The 18,622-nt window shown below is 43.4% G+C and overlaps 1 long non-coding RNA gene across 2 annotated transcripts; it reads right to left on the bottom strand.

Annotated features, from left to right (window-relative positions):
* Window positions 1-5,741: 5,741 nt before the first annotated feature.
* LOC111605913 lies at window positions 5,742-7,331 on the bottom strand. 2 transcript variants are annotated; one of them, XR_002751898.1, is made up of 4 exons: window positions 7,012-7,331; window positions 6,594-6,757; window positions 6,377-6,462; window positions 5,742-5,984 (listed from the first exon to the last, which is right to left on the bottom strand). It is a non-coding gene; the product is annotated as an uncharacterized LOC111605913 (long non-coding RNA). The 2 variants fall into 2 exon arrangements; XR_002751897.1 differs by having other exon boundaries at window positions 5,742-6,462.
* Window positions 7,332-18,622: the final 11,291 nt, after the last annotated feature.

The raw sequence follows: 18,622 nt of genomic DNA, 5'->3' as shown, positions 1-18,622 counted from the left end.
ATGTCTATATTAGTTTTGTCTTTTTTGTTCTGTTTTTGTTTTCTTTTATTTTGAAATCTGGAAAGGTTAAAGAGACAGAAACAAATCAGTTCATTAAACTTAAAGCTCATCGATTAAAAACCAGTCCAGCTGTTTTGAGGATGTGAATGTTTTCCTGTATTTGTGCCTCCAGTTTGCTGTTTTCCTCCATCCCTCCAACGCGCCCGGCGCCAGCCAGAAATAATTCTCCTGAAGGAGAAGAGCCTGTATCTGTGTCAAGGGCAGTGACTAATGTAGGTGCTGCTGGCTGGCAGTGCTAAATGTGACGATCTCTTTCTTATCGCTCTGACTCATCCTGGCAGCTCAGGGATTAGCATGAGTTCCTCTGCGCAGCATCTGCATGTTTGGCTGATCAGTTGGAGACTTTCTGCTTCCTCTGATTATTTAAACATCTGCTGAACATCATCCCACATCACCGACAGCCTCTCATAACGCTGCGGCTCCTCTAACGTTAAGGTTTTAGCAGAAATCATTAGCAGAATTATTTTTTATGACTCATTTAATCAGCGGTTTCATTACTGTGCTGACAGAACCCAGTCCTTCCTTCCAGCACCGGCTTCCACTCAGCACCGTTCATGGTCCATTATCTCCCAGAGATGAGCAGACTGTCATCAGCAAAGGCCATTACAGAGTCTGGGTGGGGCGCCGTGATTCCCCCCACCGACCGGGACCCAGAGCGTCGCTCGGCCGGTCCAGAGGCGGCCGGCGCTGAAATGTTCAGAGGAAAACCGTTTGGGAAGCTGAGAAAGCTGGGAAACCGAATGCTAGCTGACACTGGAAAAGCAGCCAATCCAGGAGCGCCGTTCATTTCCCTCTGCACTGATTGGCTGAACCGCCGGGAGCAAAGATAAGGAAACTGCTAATAGCCGAGCTATTAAAACATAAAATAGCATCTCAATGCTAAACATGTAGCAACAGCAACATTCACTAACGCAAATGTTGCTAGGATCTAGACTTTTTCAAATAAACAACAGATTAAAAACTATAAATATCTTTTCTGTTGAGTATATTTATCACATAATTTAGCAACAAAAAGGTTTTTGAACTGAAATGTTGACATGCAGATCAACTAAAATGTGATTAATTCATTACAATCCCTGTGAAGACAGAAAGACTTACTGTGTGTGTGTGTGTGTTTCCAGTGAAGGAATGTGGTTTCTACCTGTGTGTGTGTGAAGGTCACGGTGTGTGAACGTGTCTGTGTGTGCGCAGCGGTGGAACAGAGGAGCGGCCATCTTGTGAGGCCCTCCACCTGCCGTCTGATTCAGCTGATTGTTTTCTAGGCGGCTTCTTGGTGGTCCCTTAAATCCGAAGCTCCGTGGGAGTGAGTGAGTGTGTGTGTGTGTGTGTGTGATGGTGAGCTAACTGCTAACTAAACCAAAAACTCGTCACCATGACAGCTGTAAACACCTGGAGATGCTCTCAGTCTCAGCTGAAAACGTCTTAAACTAAAAAAACAAACTGAACTTGATGCATCGATTGAAAACTAGGATCAGTTGGAATGAAAGTTTCTGTTGCTTTGAGACGTTTTGTCCTGAAATAAACGGGATGAGACTCAGACTGAGGTTGCTGACTGATGACCGTTCAGCACCAGAAGGTTTCCTGCTCACCTTGAAGCTGCTTTAATGTTTGACCGGCTGCCAAACAGCAGAGAGTCTCGTCAGCAGCACGTTTGGTCAAAAAGCAACAACGATAATTTGGGTTTTTATCCGAAGAAAATATTTAGTTTAAGCTAATATTTAGTTAGCAAATACTTAGTTAGCAAGCTAAATATTTAGTTAGTTGGTTTGCCCCTGAGTGTTGTCTTCCACATGCCAAACCCACAGGGGGCGATGTAGGGCGAAACTAAAGTTATGTGAGCCAATCAGATTGCTTCAAAACAATCCTGACTTCCTGCTAGGAACTGGACATGAGGTTCATTTGTGTGGACAGATATATAAACTGAACTAGTTTAATATTGCTTATTATAATGGAAAGTTATTTAAATATAAAGCAAGTATGTGGACATTTTGGAGCATAATTTGTTGCAGATTATAAAAAGTGGGACTAAATCTCTGAGCACAAACGCAAAACACAGAGAGTTTTCTCAAATCTCCATTTAGTCGCTTTAGTGATATTAAACCGTTTTTTTGTGGATGAAAAGCTAAAATGCATAAATGTATTTGTTTTCCCATATGTGTGGACTAAGGGTGAATCTGAAAGCAGAGCGGGGAAGGCAGGATGGAAAATGAGGGAAATGAAGGGCAGGATGATGCGCAGGAGGAGGTGGAGGGTTGGAGGCGTTTCGGTCGCCGCTGACCAAATGATTCATGACAAGTGAGCTCAGTGCTCAGACCTCTGGGTCACGCAGGAAGATAATGGGAGGAGAGGGCGATGACAAAATGAGATGGAGCAGGAAAAAAGGGAAGGAGTGTGATTGGAAGAGAAAGACGGGAAGATTACAGAAAAGAGTGAAAGAAGCTGGGAGGTAATAGTCGATATAAATGTGGGTCAGTTGTTACAGTTTGGAGGTCGCACAGGGAGAAGCAGCAGCTCCTGATGGACGGCGTGTCCACGGTCATGGACGCGCCGCATCCAGAATAATTTTAGACTCCCTCCCAGCGGAGCTGACAGGATGTCAGTCGCTTTGTGTCTTCTTGGAACGCCGAGCCCGACTGTCAGAGCGGCGGCGGCGCTTCGTCGCCTCGCCTGATCTCAACTTCCTGGTCCAGAGGAGAACCTGGAGCGCCGAGTCAAGGACGAGGAACCAGCACAGCCAGGGAAGGAAAACAGCTTCCACAACGAAGATTAACAAACTTTTCCTGACCTTTGACCTCTTAGATGAAGGCCATCCCTGATGGTTCCTTACGTTCTGGACCGGTTCTGTTCTGTGGATGGTCCAAACCCGAGAACGTAACAACGGCAGAGAAAATGCCCAGCAGCTCCTGCAGAAGGCTGGGCGTCTTGAGCTAAGCTAATCATTGAACTGGAAGTTTACAAAAAGTACATTAGCTAAGAAGCTAACAAAGCTAAGAGCGCTAAACGTTTTCAAAGTTCATCTCAACATTTTACTGTTGAAAACTTTCTCTTTCAATCACCTTCTGGAATATAAACGCTGCTTTTCTTCTATTTTATAGAATCAGAATATACTTTATTGTTTACCAGAGGAAATCTGTCGGGGACTGAAGGGCAGCAGCAGCAGCAGCAGCTGCCAAACAGACAACAAAGACACATAAAGTCATAAACAGCTGGAAACGTCGACTACATAAAAACTACAACTGAACCCAAAACTATTGCACAAATTCCAGGCCTCAACTTCCTGTCTGTTTCAAATTTGAATAAAATTTAGTTGGAGGAAAAGCTCATTGTCCGCAGACAGGATGTGGAACGGATCCAGCAGTGCCCAACAACTGTAACTGGATGTGTGTGTGTGTGTGTGTGTGTGTGTGTGTGTGTGTGTGTGTGTGTGTGTTTATGTTCTGCAGAACAGCAACCTGCTGTTAAAAAGCATCTATGTTGAGCCAGGACCGACTCCTTTTAATGCTTTCCTATTTTAAAACAAATTTAATAAATAAAAAATAGTAAAAATGCTAAAGAGCTAAATGAAAAATTAGCTCCACTATTAGCGCATTAGCAGGAGAGGAGCAACCATAAAAAAACATAAAAAAATATGTTCTGCTGATGGTTTCAGATCACATGGGGCTCCTGCCGTGATCGACCAATCAGAGCGCTTCGTCTTCACCAATCAGAGCGCTTCCTCTCCTCCAATCAGAGCGCTTCCTCTCCTCCAATCAGGGAGCTTCCTACTGGCTGGTTTTTAGTCTGACCATCAGGAACCCAGAGTGATCTGATGACAGCAGAGTGACGCTGTTAGAGTTTATTATCTCTGTGGAAGAAAACCTGAGTTGGACCAACAGGAAGCAGATTCTCTGCTGCCTGCAGCACCGAGAGGTCAAGAGGTCACGGCTAACATGCTATCAGAACGAGACGGGCGGCTTGTTCTAACCGCTGATCATCTCCTCAAGGCAACTCCGTTTCACACTGCGGTTCTGTTTGGGTTTTGATTTTTCCACTAAGTACAGAATTTATTTCATTTCAGATAATCTATGAAGTCAGTTTGTAATTATATTGTGTTTAGTAATTAGAATAAAAACTTATTTCCTCCAGTCTGGAAGTCTGAGTGGAGCTTCTGAAGTTTGTTACTCTGAATGTTTTTATTAAAAATTAGAACTTTATATCACTGAGAGAATATTATCACTATAAATATATTTATTTCATTTTAGATGTTTAACATTTAACTTCCATGTTAATAAATATAGTTAAAATTCACATTTTAATATCGCCTTCACTTCTACATAATTACATGTTAATAAAAAACTGCAGACATTTCCATCCAAGCATCTGTTTATTTTGTTAGATGGATATTTCAGATACATTAGTTTTATTCAGATGAACGTCTAAAACCTCCTGCAGGACGCCTCGCCGTCTGGAGAACCTGAAAAGCCTCGCCGTCTGGAGAACCTGAAAAGCCTCGCCGTCTGGAGAACCTGAAAAGCCTCGCCGTCTGGAGAACCTGAAAAGCCTCGCCGTCTGGAGAACCTGAAAAGCTTCAACATCTGGAGAACCTGAAAAGCTTCAACATCTGGAGAACCTGAAAAGCTTCACCGTCTGCATTTCCGCTGTGGTTGGTTTGAATCCAGGCTGGTTGTTCTTCCTGCAGCTTTGTGACTCTGTTCAGTCTGAATGAAGATCTTTGTCTGAAGATGAAAATGTTCTGATTCTGTGACTGGATCGTGTCGTTTCACCTGAACGCCACGATGGCTCTGCGCTTCCTGCTGCTGTTAAAATCCCATCTGGGTGATGATGAAGCTGATGATGATGATGACGACGAAGCTGCAGCATCGTTTCATTGTGTTTGCGTTGCTGCTCGTGTTTCTCTGACCTGCAGCCATCTCTATCGCTCAGCAGGCGGATCAATCTGAGCTCCTCATGAAAATGTTTCCAAACATCGACATGAATTTTAAACTCGCCGCTCGGAGCAGAAACTCTCACCGGATTCGTTTCTCTGTTTCTGTTTCCACCAGAACCGGTCCAGACTCTGAGCTGCAGGGGAAACTTTGACTCTTCCTTCATTGAACAGGAAGTGTGCTCCTTTAACCTGCACAGTTTAGATCTGAATGCTGACAAGAGGTCTCACTCTGACTGAAATATCTTCCCTTAGACCCCAGAAAGCTGCCGTCACTCTGCAGTTATTATATTTATATACTGATCCTGTCTTTAATCACCAATTGGGAAAACAGAATAAGCAGTTTATTTCACAATAATCCCTTTAACTTGATTTAGTCTCGATGTTTTCCTTTGACTCAGAAGGTCCAGTCTGATTCCAGTAAAGTCAAACCTTTAATGGGAACAGGAATAAATCCACCAGAGATTAAGGAGCAGACATGCTGCTTATGATGGTCGTTTGTAAAGTTAGTCAAAAATTAACAGCAATTATTTAAATTATTTAGTCTGTAATAAATGAATAAAATGGATTCATTATCAGTCACATGTTCAACATGTTATTCATTTATAAATGTCACAGTTTCAAACTAAATATTTCATTAGCCAGATAAATATATACATTTCCCTGGTGATAAATTTAAATAAATATTTAGTTTGAAAGTAAATATTCAGTTAGCAAGCTAACTATTTAGCTCCAAACTAAACATTTCCATCTAAGATAGCTAAATATTTAGTTAACCTTTGAACTAGCATAAGATTTAGTTTACAATTTAAATATTTAGTTGGCAAGCTAACTATTTAACTAATATGCAAATTCTCCTGCAGATGAGTGAGAGTGGACTATCAAAATAAAAGCTGGGTGTTGAGAACCTCTGAACTCCTGCTGGTGAGGCCGAGAGGTGAAGCGTCTCCGCTGCTAAACGTCTGGATTGGCTTCAAAACGGCTCATCCTTCGATTTAACCTGACATGTTGAAGAAGAAAAGAGGAAAAGAAACGATGAAGAGGAGAAGAAATAAAGCGATTCAATCAAGGAGTTCAAAAAGAGGTTCGGAATAGCCTGCTTTTATTTTGGTAGTCCACTTCCGGTTATCGGCAGGTGAATTTTCTTATTAGTTAACCATTTAGTTTCTAGCAGTTGGCTTCATTTGACACAAGAAAAGTAAAGTCTGATGTTGTGGAAGTAAAACTGAGCTAAAATAATAAAGTTAAACCCTCAGAACAAAATGTCTACCAGACGCTCTGCATGGCGTCCAGCTAGGAAACCAGACCAGGATGGATCCAACAGGACGGGGTGGAGGAGAGTTTCCTCCTCCCTGGAGTGAAGTAATGAGGATCCAGCTGATGCCGGTTTACCTAACAGTCTGTGTTTTCTGTCGGCGGCCCATTAGGCGCTCCTGACTGAAGTTTTGTTGTTGGTCTCAGCTGGACGTCCATCATCTCTGTTCAGGCCAGAAACATCAGATAAAGCTGCTTCAAACACAAAGACTTCCAGGTGTGTGTGTGTGTGTGTGTGCGTGTGTGTGTGTGTGTGTGTGTGTGTGTGTGTGTGTGTGTGTGGCGTTCGGCTTACCAAACAGGCACCTCCCTTTACAGATGTTTCGATAAATTACACCGGTGGCACCTTCACAATCCTGGGCAGTAAAATGCAGCAAAGCAGAACCTGGTTGCTGCTTTAACGGCGCCGATGCTGCAGAATCATCACAGCAGCTGAATTTTATCTGGGCGGAGTGGAGACTCCATTCGATAAAAATATATATGATTCACTTAGCTGGTTAGCATAACCCAGTGCAAAAATAATTAAAATACTGTACAATTAATTACTAAAATTAGAACTAAATGTTAAATATTTCGCTATTTAACAATATATAACTCTCTTTTTTTCATGGAATAATACTAAACAAATTAGCTTAATTGGTACAGAACCGCAGCAAAACATAGCATGCTAATGTTAGCATTAGCATGCTCCAAACAATAAAACAAACACTCACCTGTTTGTTTCTTTCCATTTCTAAATTCAGGAAAACCAATTCTTTTAAAGTTTAGAGGCGTCTAGAAACTAAAGGCATGTTGGTAAAAATATCACGTTCAAAAATTAAAAACTAATTATTTAAAACGATTTAAAACGAAGGAAGGCCAAAAGCTGCTGGCCATAAACGTCCCTGTCCTTAGGTTCCGCCCCACTTTTAAAACCTCAAATCCCACAAAATCTCGCAGGATTTCATACTTAGTCATGTCACTGGAGGACAGCAGATCCTCTGGGATGAAAAACAATAATAAAGAATCTCCTGAAAAATGAGACCAGCATGAAGTTTTTATGATTTTTTATGACGTTTGGTTTCTGTCAGATTCTCACTTCCTGTTGTGCCGCCGTCTGGTTTCAGCGCCAAACTCACAATTATTCACATTCTGCTTTTATTTTGATTATTTTCTGAAGCTAAAAGTTCAGAAAATAATCTGAGCAGGCAGATTTAATATTACTATTTTAAATAATAATTTATTATTTATTTATTATAAAATTAAATCTGCCTCCTGTCCTCCGCTCACGCACCCAGGAGCTGGCGGCGGTTCAGTCTGACCTCAGATTTGATCCGCAGCACAAATCCATATTCTATATTCTATATTTTTATGATCATAAACATTCTCCTTGAACTTTTTAATAAAATCAGCAGTTATGATTATGGAAAGCTACTAACAGCAATCCTGCATGTTCTGCGTGGCCTTTAACTAGGCCGAATGGCAGCAGAACAGAGGAGTTCAGGTTAAACTCTGAGTTTGAAACGTGGCTGTAATGGAGGTTAATGTTCTGTTTACAGTCCCAGCAGATTTATCTGGAATATTTCAACTTATCCTCGTGACATTAATAATAAATTACTTTTCACGTTTTGCCTTATTTACCGTTTCAGAGCCTGGAGGAAATCCGTCTCCAGGAGAGCAGAGCTGCGTTTTACGGAGCTGTCAGTGAAAGCAGCAGGAAATCTAATCCAAATCTCCATAAACTTCAGATTATGATGTTATGACTGTAAGACCAGTAGAACCAGTTCACCTGGCTCAGACTGGAAACTCACCAGCAGCAGCCTGGACATATTAGGAGGATTTTAACCGGACCGGGTCCAGAACTGTTCTGATCAAACTACATTATAAAAATATGATTTTTTTCATGCAACCTGTTTTAAATGGGCAGATTGTTAATCTGAGGTTGGATTTTGTTTTTAAAACCATGAACGTTGGATGTTTTCGCTGCCTGTTGATGCAGAACCAGAACCAGAACTAAAACCTGCTGATGCTGCAGACCTGAACTCCCTGCTGACCCGTTCCTTCGGCCGGGTCTCATGACTCCTGCCGGGTTTGGATCAGAACCGTCAGTGAGGCTGACGGAGGTCAGAGGTCAGCCGGAGGTTCCTGCAGCTGTTGTTGAGTTTCCTGCGTCTTGATGGCGTGCCAGCGCCGCTTAGCCGCAGCCTGGCTGTGACATTCCTCCTGGCAGCAGCGCCGCGACTCGGCCAGAGTTTCAAACATCCCTTAAAGCCCCGAAGAGCAAAATTAGAGCTAATTAGTCACCAGGCTGCCACGGTTTATTAGGAGTGACAAAGTTAGGGCTTCGCTGACGGCGCTCGGCTCTCGCGCTCTGCAATGACATTACAGAAATAAATAATTCACCATCACATCTGTTATCTATTCACTGTTAGCATTCCTCTCATCAGGCTGCGGCTCGTCATCATTCCAGCTCTGCAGAGTTTCACACGATGCAGGAGCAGATTGGACAACATTTGGATTAAGACCAAGATTAAAACAACAATCAGATAATAAATGAAATATTTAGAGGAAGGGAATCTGGGATCATTCTGCTTTGGTTTATCTTTAGTAAAAATATGAATTTCCCCTGAAGTTAAAGTTATTCGCTGACATTTGGCCTGAAGACAACAAACTACTGGATGTTTCATGTTTTCTGATTCTCCAGATGAATTATTGTCATGTCACAAATCGAAGCACCGACAGACACAGAAACCATGTGGTGTGAATTCAGCCAATCAGGAGGGAGAAGCTGTGGGTTTCTAAACATGGCTGCCTCTGGCTCCCAACTGGGCGAGTTATTTCCACAGACAGTTAGCTGAACTGGAACCAGTAGAAGCCATACTGGTGGAAACCATCCCAGTTCAGCTGCTGCAGGTTTCACCTCAGAGTTCAGGATCTGAAGCCGCAGCCTGAAGGATTTTTAAAACATTTACAGGAAATGACATCATGCTCTTCCTGCCTATTCAAACTCAGCTGCTTGAGCAGTGACATCATTTCCTCCAGACCAGGAAGTCGGGTCTTAAGTCTCATTCCTCCCTTCCTAACATCTCCTGCAGATGGTTGTGCTGCTGCGCGTCGGATCACGATCCCACTAATGAAGCTCACGGCCCGGATTAGTTCTTCCCGGTTCCGTTGAGCCCAGCAGGCGCTGCGTTGGGCTCCGACTTGTCGATGGCCCGTTTCATTTTCTCAGCTCTGCTGCTGTTTCTGCTGCTCAGGTCTACAGCTGCTCCGGTCCAGACGGATTCTGTCGCGCCACAAACTACTCAGCCCTTCATATTGATCTCTGAGCATAGGCGTAAATCGCAGGGGGTCGGGGGGGCCTGGACCCCCCCATCTTGGAAGAGTCTAGAATTGCCCCCCCCCCCCAAAAAAAATCATTGTTGAAATGTTTGCATTTAAATAATATCAATATGAAAAGGCAAAAGAAACAAAGAACGAAATAAGGAGAGGCTGAGGAAATGGCCAACAGCCGAGAACAGATAGAAGAAACTAAAAGTTGTGCTTTTATTTCTCACTGTCTTCAACGTAGAGACTTTAAAACCACAAAATAAAATCTGTATATTTTTCTATATAAGGCACAGAGCTTTAAATGTTACGTTTGAGTTATGATTCTCCCAGATATTCATTTCTATCTACCTGTTGGTTCTCAGTCATCCAGAACATGACAAAACTAAAAAAGTCTTAAAAATAAAGCAACTTAACAAGTTATAATTTAAATAGGCCATAACTTGTATTGGGAGTCATTACAATAAATCAATGTTTATGATGAACTTTAGTAAGAGCATTTACTCATTAAAGCTTTTTTATTTAGAACCTTAAATCTTTGTAAAAGTTTAGCAGAGATTAGATCAGTGAGACTGAACAAAACTCGTATCTAAGCAACATTTGAATTTTAGTTTTACTTAAAAAAAACAAACATGTTTGATGTGCATTACTAGTCATGTTTGGTCCTGATTGTGTTTTAAAACTTTTTAAAGTTTTAAAGAAATGTTCCTGTTTATGGTCCCCCCGCCCATAATGAGATGGATTTACGCCGAGTCAGAAATCCTCAGGTTTTAATTCATACTTTACTCTAAATGAAGAACAAGGATAACTCATGTTGAGTTTTACGGGCCGATCTGCAGCCAGGCGGTTCTGTGCAGCAGAGGAAAGTGAGTCGCTCACTTTGGAGGAAAAAATTGATTCACTTTGAATGTTTCTTAAAATTTCTCCTCATTTCTGTGAACTGGTGAATGTTTGATTCATCCTCATATCTTTCCAGGTTTCCATTTTCCTGATTTTGAGTTGAGTGATTCATAAAACTTTGAATCGTTTCGTTTTTTTCAGATGCAGTTTGAACCCAGAGATTCCTGAACGTTTCCGTGTTTCTGTCTGCAGATAAAATGAACGGACGGCGGAGCTGCAGTCTGACTCGCAGCCTTAATTAAAACGCTGAGAGTCCTTCATGGCGATGGTCGTGACGAGGCTTCAGGATGTGACACGGCTCTTTCTGCTTCACTTCCTGTCCGTCTCCTCGTGGTTCTGGAGGCCACGGCCGACCTTCTGTAATGAGGAAGAGGAACCCAGGCTCCATCATCATTTAAAAACGAGACTAGCTGGATTAATGAAGCGTTCTGATGTTTAGGCTTTTATTTTGACACTCTGGTTTTAACATTCGTCATTCTTCCATCGCTCCTCTCCTCTCTGTTTTGCTGCTCTTCACTTTCAAAATGCTTTTCCAGTTATAATAAGATGTTCAGAACTGGAAACAGAAGCAGATCTTCCATGTTTGTTTCCTTCTTTGTCCCGCCCTCCCGTCATTTCTGTCCAATAGGAGCAAAGCTCGTCATCCGCTTTGATTGCAAATTATACTCAGCTTGTAAAAAAGTAAAGTGAAAGCAAAGCTCACCAAACACAAAACTAATGAACTTTAATCCACCAAACAGGAGAACCAAAGGACTTTCCAGGTGTGAAATCAGATTCATATTTTATATTTTCTACCACAAAGTGAAGAAAAGTTTTTATTAGTCCAGAGAAAGTTGTGACCCAACATCCCTCTGCTGCTCCATCATCACATTAAGCTCGGTTCTGGTTCTGAGGATCGAGTCGATGTACCTCCTGACAGTTTGGGGTTTTTATGTCTTGACGTTTTCCACGTTCAGACTTTTATCAGTGAGACGTTTTTCTCAGCCATTCTGACGGACCAGCAGGAATCCGTCACACTGATCTGCATCCTGACTGCAGTCGGGCTCTCAGCGCTCTGAGACGTTCAGGTTCGGTCCAAACGGAGACGACCCGGCTGAGGCCCGGTTACTTCTCAGACTGATTAAACCGTTCAACTCGATTCATTTAGTTTCAGGTTTGCCTGTTTTGTGTCAGCATGAAAAGGAGGAATCTGAACCAGGATGAACAGAGACGAGTTAACGCTGCAGAGGATGCATGACGGGAGAGCAGCAGGAAAAAGAAGCAGAGAGGAAAGAGGACATCTGGAAAACTACGGAGAGCATTCAGATTCAGATAATCTGAACAAATCTGACTTTGAGTCTGATCAGCTTATTTAACGCCACGATGCGTTTAAGAGACCGACAGAACAAGAACACGCTTCAGCGCTAAAGATGGAGCAGAGCGCTACATCTTTACTGCAGACGGCAGCGGCCATCTGCAGTAAAGATGGCCGCTGCCATAAAGATGGCTGCTGCACTAAAGATGGCTGCTCCCGTAAAGATGGCTGCTGCAGTAAAGATGGCTGCTCCCGTAAAGATGGCTGCTGCACTAAAGATGGCCGCTCCCGTAAAGATGGCCGCCGTCTCTGGGTGGATTTTAAAATGGCTGAAGGTGACAGCATGGTGTTCAGATGAAGGAAGCTGACAGACAGAAAGCTAACCTCTAACAGCAACATGTTTCGTTAATGAACTGCATCTCAGTATTTGTTGAAATGGTCACAGAGAACTGGGTTCACTGGTTTATGAACACCTGGTCCAGTTTGGACTGGAGTGGCTGCTGTCCATGGTGCTGAACAATCACTTATCAAACAGATCATTAAATATTTGAAGATTTCATTTTTTTAGCTTTTAACCCATAAAACCCAGAATGCTTTTGAGTTTTCCAGGAAAAAAAATCTAATTTGAATGAACCTGAGTTGAGTTTGCAGTATTTTGTATTTCTGCCTCCAGGTTGCAGCTGAAATGTTTCCCCTCCAGCTGCCATCAGACTCTCTGTTCTCTCATCTCTCCTAATGAAACCCAGAATCCTCCGTGTTCTGGTGACGTGTTGTTGTCAGGCGAGTTGGACGGAGCTGCAGCAGTTAATGAGTTCAGTGGAGCCCGGAAGGTTCTGGAAGCTCTCCATGGGATGTTCCTGTAAACATCTCTGATGACCTTTAACCCCCCCGCCTGGGCTGCAGAAAAGTGTGCCAGCTGAAACTCCTGCATGCGCCAAAGACGGACAAATTCTGCTTCATTTCAACTTTTCATTTTCAGTCTGATGAGGAGAAAAATAGTTTATTGGTTCATTGAATCAACAAGAGACAAATGTTCATCTAATCTGATGTTTCTGCAGCAGAAACGCTTCAAACCCAAGGACTGAATAAACAGACCTGCAGACGGTCTGAGCTGAGCGACGGCTGATGGTGAAGGAGATTCGGGTCTGGATTAACGGCTCCGTCGGCACGGCAACCCTCAGCTGGCAGCATCAGATACGAATCATGGAGGAATGAGATGCTGCAGCTGAGCAGAGCGCCACAAACACAGCAGAGTGAGTCCGATGCTGTGGCCCGACCCGTCTGATGGTCTGACCTGAGGGAGTTAACCGGTTTGGAACCGGTTCCAGTTTGAACTGGTTCCAGCGTCTGTTCATCAGGAAGCCTTCAGTCCAGAGGATCTGAGCTTCAGGCTGATCGTCTCTCAGCTTCTGGGACCAAACAGAGAAAATAAAAGCCGACTTTCCTAATACCTGCGACACACACACACCCCCCACACACACGCCCCCACACACACACCCATACTCAGGAGCCCAGGGAGACGCAGCGACACACACTCGCGGCTCGGTTGGCTGATCAGCGTGTTGCTTGGCATTCTGAAATGTCAGAAGGAAAGTGTTCAGAAAAACAGCCGGGCACCTGGGAGATTCCACTTTATCAACATACAAATGAGCCGTTCTGAACCGGCTGCCTGACAGAACGCCCAGCGCTGCTGAGATGAGAGGAAATCGGCTTCGACACTGGATGGCGGCGCTCTGGGTGGCGCCTGCAGGCGCAGCGCTGGTGCAGCATTCATCAGCCAGCAGCTCACCGGATCAGACGCTGGAAGACCAGAGAGTTCAGGGAACTAGAAACTGTCCTTTAATGAGCAGAGAGTCCAACAGGATTCACTGATGAAGATTCTGATGATTATTCATGACAGGAAACAAAAACTCAAAGACTGAAGGCTTAAAGGAACAGAACCGTCCAGGATCCAAACCCTCACAGAGGTCAGAGCTGCAGCTTCCTGTGGCCGGTCCTGGATCCTGGAGCAGGAAACCATCCAGCTCCTCCAGAGGAACCCCAGCTGATCCCAGGTCTGGAGGGGCTTCTGGATCTCCTCCCAGTTGGATCAACTTGGAAAAACTCTGAAGAGAGGATGAGGAGGTTGAGACGAGGAGAGCAGCAGCTGATCTCCTCCGTCTGAAACAAACTAGAGGGCAGAAAGGTCATCTGTCTCCATGGCAACAGCTCGGACGACTGGTTCTTTCCTTCTGGACCAGCCAAGTCTTGGTTCCGGAACCAGAACCAGTTCCTGTACTGAGATAAAACTGGACCCAGTTCAGCACTGGGACCAGTTTGGTGGAAAGCGGAGCTCTGATCTGTCGTTGGGAACATCCTCCGCGTTTCTCCACAGGTGTGTGATTTATTCCTCGCTGTTCAAATATGAATCCGAGAGGCGCGTTGTTTGTGTGGCCTATTTATTTTCCCATCAATATGCAAAGTATGGCAGCTGCACATTAAGCTTCCCGACTCATCCAGCTGCAGAGATCAGCAGGAACGCAGAGAGAGGAGCTCCACATCTTCCATCTTTAATCCCCCGTCTTTATGTATGAACGTGTTATGAGTCTGTTCCATCACAGGACGCCAGAAACACATTCACCAAAACCGTCTGCATCCACCGTGCGCTGGGCTTTAATCAAAGAGACGGGAGCCCAGCTGGAGCCAGAGACCTACTGCTTCAGATACTGGTTTGCTCTGGTTTATAAGTAAAACAAACACATAGAAAATTACACAAATGTAAAAACAGGTGACTAATGACTTAAATAATACCAGCTTGTGAAAATTTGCCTTCTGGAAAATGATTAAAATAAACAATATCATAAAAAGGTGCTTAAATGTAAAAAAATGTAAATACCACAGTTACTGCAGCACACGTTTCCATGCTGCTAGAGAGCGACCGTTTAGTTTGGTTTGGTCTGATTTGATCGTCTCTGTTCGGACTTGAGGTCCTGATCCAGTGTTTTTCCATGAATGGAGCAAAGCTTTGATGTTACATTTTGTTTTAATTGAGCTGAAAAAGGCCTGAATGAAGCACAAGCAGAACCAAATGTAATTTTCTCCACATGCATCAGCTCCAGAATAATGACTCACTAGCAATGTGAAGAGCTCACAGCCTGAAGTGGAGGGTTTGAAGAGGACTTATCAAAGCTGAAGCATTTTCTATCAAACAAAGCGGGAAGAGCGACATGAGAGCGTTTAAAGACGAGAACTCGCTCTGTGGTTTACAGAAGGAATGAATGGGAGAAGAGAGGAAGAGGAGGAAGAGGAGGGAAGGGAGGGGGGGGTACAGCGGACGGGGAGCAGGTCTCTTCACGCCCCTCAGCTGGGAAACACAAGGTCAAGAGCGCTCAGAGAAGAGCGAGAGGAGAGGAGCTCCATCAGGAAGGCTGGGAATCGGACAAGCGAGGCGCCGTGGAGCCGACTCTTCTCACACTGCAGCGTGAGAACCAAACCCAGTTTGCTCCCAGTTTGCTCCCAGTTTGTCTGGTTTACATTGAGCACAGAGCTCCGCTCAGAGACGGAAACACTTTCTCTGCTACACAGCAGCATTTCATCTTTGAGCTTTTTATTATCCTCCTACATTTAGAGTTATGTGAACAAAGAGCCACTGGTAACCCGAGCTGGGAAAAATAAAAACTCCTCTCAAGTCTCACTTTTCAGGCTGAAACTGTGGCGTGCCATTTGTAACGTTACAGTAAAAACTTAACAGCAATAAGAGAAATGTTAGATTCACCATGTTATTCATTTCTTTATAAATATTACAACTTAAAATTAAATATTTAGTTTATCAACAAATATTTAGCGCCAAACTAAATGTTTTGTTGTCAAGCTAGCTCGCTAACTACATTTTTAGTTTGGAGCTAAACATTTTGCTTGCTAAATAAATGTTTAGCCTCAAGCTAAATATGTAGCTACAAAGCTAGCTTGGTGTGAACACAAAGCTAAATATTTTTGCTTTGTCGCTAAAGTCAAGTATTTAGCGTGAACCTGAACATTTAGCTAGCTAGCTAAATGTTTGTTCCTGAGGGAATGGTTGTCTCCTCTGAATAGATGGAGGAAGTGGAAATCATCAGACAGGAAGTTAAAGTCCGGACATAAATGCGTCTTTCGAATGGACAACGTCCCCCAGCAGTCCACCAATACAGAGTTACTGACAACAAAGGTAATGTTCTAGAACATCCATCACCAGGTTCTGATGTCAGCCCCAGAGAAAATATGTGACCAGAACCATGACCCGGTCCCACCGGTTCTGTCAGTAATGGACCAGAATCCCAGCCGGGATCCCAGAGGAACGGGTTCATGGTCCCAGAGGAGAGTCATGGTGGCACTTAATGATAAAACTGGAGCCACTGAGACGTTTTCTGAAAGGTTTTCCTCAGATTGATGGTCAATTCCTTTCCAATATAAAGTCCTGATCGCTGCACAGCTTCAACAGCCAACACACGTTACGGGAACACACATTTTATTCCTGCTGTAATAGAAACCCTGAAAACTCTGTGTGTGTGTGTGCGTGTGCGTGTGTGTGTGTGCTCTTTAATCAACCTTCCCTCCAACAGACCTGTAAGAATGAAACACTGGCCACTAAAGCTTTTCCTCCAACAAGGAACTGAACAACCGACAAACGGAACAATCTGCTGCCTTTCACGGCTTTGTTCAATTACTGAAAAAAGTGACTCAGTCAGCTGAAATTACATCTCATAAAGTCTGTCACAACTCCAGAGAGAACTAATAATCTATCAGAGGGCTGGCTTGATCCAAAATGGACTTTTTCTTTCCTCCATTATGTGGAGAATGTTTTCAGAAACTGGTTTTAACCTGAGGAACGCTCTCTGCTGTGTTCAGGCTTCAGACCTGAACCTGAAACAATAAACTGAGACTTTACTGCTGATTAAAGCTGGTTCTGGTACTGCTGGCTCAGTGGGCCGGTACCAAGACCTGCTGGGAATAAAATCAGCAGGAAAAGCTTGTCAGCAGGAAACAGGATAAAGTGCAATAAGATGTCCAGGTAGACGGCTGGTCAGACTTTAGTCTGGATTTTTAGGATTGGAAAACCACCGATAAAAAGTCAATTTCTTGTCATCCCTGTTGGATTTCAAAACATACAATTTATGCATATTAAAATTTCAAGATGTTTCCAACCAAAACAGAAAAGTTTCTAATTGTCTGAAATTAAACTCTTTGCATCTGGATGCTGATCACATTTGACCCTGAAGTTGTTTTAGATGTTTACAGACATCTACATTTATTTTATTCTAGAGTAGCATGTCGTTTTACCCAGTGTTTATACAACATTTTATAGAAAATGTTTTTGTTCTACATGTTTGCTAAAAGTCTCACTTTGTTGTGACTGTAAGGTATGTGACAGACGATCAGTGAAAAAATAAACATTAGTACAAAAAGGAGCTTAAATGTAAATACCACAGTTACTGCAGCACATCTTCATGCTGCCATGGATACGTTAGACTTCACAGGCATAAAATCAAACATAACTACCTTCACTTATTGATTGTTGATTTGACTATCAATAGGTGTCATTACTACCAGTTACCTTCGTACAAATGAGTAACTGTACGAAGCGGTGGTTTCTGTTGATCATAGTTTGATTGAACTGGACATGAGGTTGGCCGAAGGCCTTGATCCATTTCTTGCGTTTCTCCAGACTTTGGTTTTGGAAATGTAATAAATCATATTCTGCCTCTAAGCATCCTGGGTAACGGCTGATTGAACTGCATGTTCCTCACTGGCGTTTGACTACAGTTTTCTATTATTGTCCTTGAATTCTCTCGGACTGCAGCGCGTTGGCGGCAATGAACAACGTGGACGGAGGTCCAGTTCCTCCGGATAAGGGGCGTGTACCTCCGGAGAAATGCGAGCGCTGATTGGTCACAAACACACTGGAACGATGGACAGGTGGCATCATGTCGGTTACAGTTCAGTCCAGATTTAGATAAAAACTAAAGCTGTTTGGTTTTTAATTCTGATCAATTAATATCAAGAAATGCAGTCAAAGCCTTAAGAAGCTTCGAATCGTAGAAATCAAACACAAATCAGAATATTCTTATAATCTGGATATTTAGCGATGAAAAAGTTCCAGATAAATGTTAAAACTGTCTGGATTTTATTTTAGTTTATATTTGTGCTTCTTTATTTGACTGAATCAGTGGTGAGGAAGATATTTATTTAGACTCGGGGATCCAAGATCAACTGGTCCTGGAACAGGAAGCCATTTTCTCTGTGATGTTTTAAAACATTCTGATTAAACTCAGTCTGATCTCCAAGTTTAACTGCAACAGCAGCTGATTGACTCAACATCCATGCAGTTATACATACAGCTGATTTAGTCTGACAGCAGAGAGGCGCCTCAATCAGGCCGGGATCAATCCTCCATTAATCTCCATCATCCCTGAGGTCCGTCTCTCCTGCAGGAACTCATTCATCATCGCTTCACCCTCCTCCAAATTAAACTCCGTCATGAATCATCGCCTTGGGCCGAAGGAGACGCTCAGCTGTTTATATCTAATCAATGGTCAATATCAGAGCAAAGCGTTTGGATTCAGTCGGTGGAGAGTCTGATTTGACTGGACCGAGTCTTCAAAGCAAAACCTTTAACCAGGAAGAGAAGTTTGGACAAGTTGGACAGCAGCTCGTCCGTCCCAGACAGCATGAAGCCGTCCGAGGAAATGAACTTCAGACGGGAGGGAGAACCAGAACCAGGCGTCAGGTCTGATGGAGCAGACAACAGAAACTCCCCACCGGTCCAGCAGGTATGAGGCGAGAAGCAAGAAAGACGAGCCAGGCGTCGG

Source organism: Xiphophorus maculatus, chromosome 20 (assembly GCF_002775205.1).
Source record: "Xiphophorus maculatus strain JP 163 A chromosome 20, X_maculatus-5.0-male, whole genome shotgun sequence".
NCBI lineage: Eukaryota > Metazoa > Chordata > Actinopteri > Cyprinodontiformes > Poeciliidae > Xiphophorus > Xiphophorus maculatus.
This window is presented reverse-complemented; position numbering and strand designations above follow the sequence as displayed.